The sequence below is a fragment of the Podarcis erhardii genome, assembly GCF_964252035.2.
Source record: "Podarcis erhardii genome assembly, chromosome: Z".
Taxonomy (NCBI): Eukaryota; Metazoa; Chordata; class Lepidosauria; order Squamata; family Lacertidae; genus Podarcis; species Podarcis erhardii.
The window spans coordinates 14,830,043-14,834,641 of record NC_138504.1 but is presented as its reverse complement, the minus strand read 5'-3'; the positions used below and the strand labels follow the sequence as shown (position 1 = coordinate 14,834,641).

General features: G+C 41.1%; 1 long non-coding RNA gene across 3 annotated transcripts; it reads right to left on the bottom strand.

Annotated features, from left to right (window-relative positions):
• Positions 1-350: 350 nt before the first annotated feature.
• On the bottom strand, positions 351-3,975 carry LOC309334176. Of its 3 annotated transcripts, none has more exons than XR_014152932.1 (3): positions 3,839-3,975; positions 1,739-1,904; positions 351-755 (listed from the first exon to the last, which is right to left on the bottom strand). It is a non-coding gene; the product is annotated as an uncharacterized lncRNA (long non-coding RNA). The 3 variants fall into 3 exon arrangements; XR_014152933.1 differs by having other exon boundaries at positions 3,760-3,871; XR_014152934.1 differs by lacking the exon at positions 3,839-3,975 and adding an exon at positions 3,575-3,700.
• Between the last annotated feature and the right edge of the window lie 624 nt (positions 3,976-4,599).

Genomic DNA, 4,599 nt, shown 5'->3' with positions numbered 1-4,599 from the left:
AAATGGAATGAATGAATGATGAATGAATGAATATTTCTGTTTTGGAACTTTTATTATTCAAACAGCATGGCAATGCCCTGGTATAATAAGCAAAGTGCAGCTGCCCATGAGTACAAAGAAGTCTTCAATACAAGATCAGTCCAAGTGCAGAGTCAACCTCTGTGATCAACTGTCAGCTGCCAAGATCCCAGGGTTCTCTCTGTCAGCTTTTATGGATTAAAACTGAAAACAAGAAAATAATACCTTAAGTTTTCTCAATCTTTTTGTATATTGTTATTTTGTCCTGCATACAGTGACACCTTAGGGACTGGGCATCCATTTAAACCATCACCAACATTGTGTTTGTGTGTGATTACTATATAAATGTTAATTCAGCAAATAAAAAAAGAGGTTCTGCTTCAGAGTCAGAATGCCATTCCGCCTTTCAGTGAGCTCAACCACCATGCACTTCTTTGGCAGCAAAGTCTGGGTCTTGAGAAGCTGACCACTATTTAAATTTCCCACACTACCCCCAGAATGATGCTACTTCAGGCTTCCAGGAAATTGTACAAAAGTGAAAATAGTGCACAAGTTCCTAGATACAGTCTCTGCTTTCAGGCAGTAGGACAGAAACAGGGTAAATGCTGGTGGGGCTAGGATTTTAATCAGCACAAGTGGACCTTGCTAGAAAACATGGGTCCAGTCTATTTCCTGAAGATTGTGGGTACTGGTGATGACCCTTCAGATGCCTCTCACTTTTAGCTTTTGCATTTTGCCTGGAGGGAAAATAGGAACATGATAAATAAACTTGTGACATTCCAAATTCCAAATCCTGCCAGTGCAAGTTCCAAGTTTTAATATAGTGGTTATATTTTCCATCATGACCAAAGCAGCTTCCAGAGAAATCTCCACTTGTACATTGGAAACACAGAGAAGATTTTTCCCCTTGGTTGGAAGAAAGAAAATGGTAGAGCCCCTGCTTCCACACAGTAGAGATTGGTGTGTGCAAAACAGCACTACAGACTTTTTGGGTGCTTTCCTAATATCCTAAGCATGTATTATGGAGCATGGTCCCATATGTGCTTGGAACTTGAGGGTTGTTGTTTCATCTTTCCTGATGACCCTGTATGATGGAGGTAGGTGACCTGGATGGGGGTATAATCTTCAAAGCACAGTCTTTTCTGTGACTTTGAAAAACTTAGCTCATTTTTTGGCTCAGTGACCTTGAGGAAAACACATTTACACTTTTTAGATACAGCCTGGTAAGAAACACATTGTGTGAATTCTTGCCTTTTGTTTCCTTAATGGAAAACAAATGTGGCCTTTTTGTTTTTCTCTCCACTGAAAGCATGTGAAGGGTACAGATCAAACAATTGCATCAGTCCCACGAAATGAGAGCCACAGCAGGTAGAAAATATGGGTCCCACCCAAAAAACCAACAACCTAGATTTATATGCTTGATGGGCTAACTGAGGAAGAGACTATGCTGTTTGCAGATCAGGGATGCAGTCACAAAGTGACATTCAGAAGCCCTCCCCCTCCCCCACCCCACCCCCCGGGATAGTCGGGCTCCATTCTCTGAATTTTCAGTTTTCATTTTAAAAAGTAAGTACCTTGGCCATTTATGTGTGGAGACAGAGATATAAGGAAAATAGTGTTGGGGGTACTCAGTGACTCACTAATCACTAAACTTGCTCCTGCTTTTCAAACTTCTGAAAATGAAGTGAGATAACTGGCAAGGATAAGCATATACACTTACTTTTATCAGAATAGTATCTGTTTTGGGGTCTCCCCACCATCTGTGTTAATGTGCTGTGGGATGTGATCTTCTCTCCCTGTGCACTGCCACAATGCACATGTGCCTTTTCCTTCTGTGCACACATATACTCTGTTGTGTTGAGTCACAATTCATGACATTTGGAAGCCTACAGTGAGTGGGAGAAAATCCACAGAGATGGCAATTTGACAGTGCTAATACAGAAAACAAGAAAACATGTTAAGCAATTGAAGAGCTTTCATTTTCTGCTGAGGTAACTGATTCCTACTTTATACCAGGTCCAGGGAATAATCCACTGGGTAGCCATCACTCCCCTCAAATATTTCTTGCTACCCCACATCTTCCTATGCCTTTTGTCACAGTACATTAAGAACTTCATAGCATATATTAAATTTCTAGAACATCACAATTATTTCAGAATTTAAATGACATTTCTGAGTACGAAGCCAGCCCAAGAAGAAAGTCAAGGCATTTTGAGGATTACAAGGAAGAAAAGAACACACACACCAACAAACCACACAAAGGGTATGTACTGTTACCAGACATTTGTTGAGTAAATACCTTTCTTTTCTCTTTATATTCATTCTTTATTTGAGTACTGATTCAGAACTGTAAAAGTTATCATTAGACTTGACAAATTGGCTTAAAGAGCTGCACATTACATGACCAGGCAGTGGCAGCCACAGCCCCCAGGGATCATAAGGAAGGGATGAAGACTCTGACAACGTTATATGGAATTAAAATTAGGCCACAACTTTATTAAACTTCCAAAGACCTGGGCTTAGGCCTTGGGCATGTATCCCTCCCAGCCCCCCATCCGGGGGGAACTGGGGCTCATCAGGGTAATGGGATATGGGGGTGCTCTGCAAGATGTAAGTGTAGCAGACAGCCAAGCCCATACCCCACACACAGGGTCGTTCACTAACAACATTTCAGTGTATGGCCAGTGACACCCATATATATAAAACCCCTTTAAGAGGGGGACCCTGGAATCACCGCTGCAGGGGGTCTAAAGGATTCCACCTAAGGCCATAACTGCCAAAGTTGTGATGAATTGCTACGGGGAAGACAAAACCTGCCAATGCAGGAAAATTTATTCCCGGTCCTTCAACAGCAACTAGTCAAAGACCATAGCAGCGCCCACTAAACAGAAAGAAAAAAGTTAACCTGCAAACAAGAAACATTAAACAAAGGAAAGATGAATCTCCAGAGCCGACTGCCTGACTTTTGTCGGCTCCACCCCCTATTTATAAATGGGGCTGGCCCACCTCCCAGCAAGAAGGTTACTGAGGCTGGGTGTGATCCTCCAGAAATTAACAATGAGAGGCAAGCCAGCACACCACATGCAATCCCGCAAAGGGCACCCACAATGTAAAGTGTGAGTGCTCATTTTGGTGCAGGGCTGCACATTAGGAAAATCCCTAATCTATTTCTGGAGTATATGGTTATTAATGAATTGGTACTTATCTGTGAACTGCCCTGAGATCTCTGAGTATAGGGCAGGATATGAATTCAAATATTATAATAATAATAATAATAATAATAATAATAATAATAATAATAATAAAAATAAAAAATTTCAGTGTGTTTTATGAGGGTGTGTGTGTGTGTGTGTGTGTTTGTGTGTGGCAACCTGCCTTGGAGGTTTCACCCTGAAAGGAGGGGCAGAAATACTGACACTATTACTGTTATTAAAATGATTAACCCACGCTTCCTTCAAAGAGCTTGGGACAATTTACAAGCATGTCCTCCTCTTATCCTCCCAACACCCCTGTGAGCCTAGGCTGGGATAAGAGCTGGTGAATGGCCCATAATTACCCATTCAGCTTTGTTGCTTAGGAGGAATTTGGACATGGCTCTTCAAGCTCATAGCACAGAGAACATATGTCATAGAAAGTTACTTTATGTTGAGCCAGAACAATGGTCCATCTGGCTCAGTATTTTCTACACCGACTGGCAGCAGCTGTCTACTTTTTCTTACAAGAAATCTTTCCCAGCCATACCTGTGGATGCCATAATATCACAGTCTGACCAACCACAACCAGCTAAAAAATTGTGCTACTCAAATAACATTTAAGCCACCTGGTTCCCTTAGCTTCCATCCACAGATTCCTGTTTAACCAAGTGGTAGGCTGAACTCTTAATGGTTTGTTTGTTTTTTCCTTTTCTTTCTACTGCTGGCTTGAGAAAAGTGGGGACTTGGGGTGGACTGTCTGTTCAGTCTATAAGTGGAGGACTGAACATGTGGTAATCCTTTCTACATAATTCCTAATTCTCACGCAATGCCATTTTTTCTTCACATTTGTTTATTCAAGCAGTATTAATTATAATAGATAAAACTAAATACAAAAAAGAGAGAGATTTCCACTTGGAAGCATGGCAATTACAGGCATGAATTAGTTTTAAAATATCTAAGTCTGAAAACATTTTACAATGATTGGGTACCCGGCCCCAGAGTTCTTAGAACTTCTTGAAGCCATTGGAGAGTTCTGTTGATGTAACAATGGGCAGATTATGACCATTGTATTTTAGTCTGGTTTTATTGTTATCCCTTTCCCTTTCTTCTCAAATATTTCATTTTGAATTCACGCTGATCAATGAAAGGGAAAAGGGGCTGGTTTAGAAAATATATATATGCAAACATCAGTCCATTACCGTACCATTTCATATGTGTGCAATCATAGATCAGGGAAGAGCTGCAGATCAGTGGTAGGGCAAGTGTTTTGCATGCAGAGGGTCCTAGGTTAATCCCCAGCATCTCCAGGTAAGGCAGATTGAAGAGAACCCTGTCTGGAATCCTAGAGAACTGCTGCCATTGTAGACAATACTGATCTAGATGGACA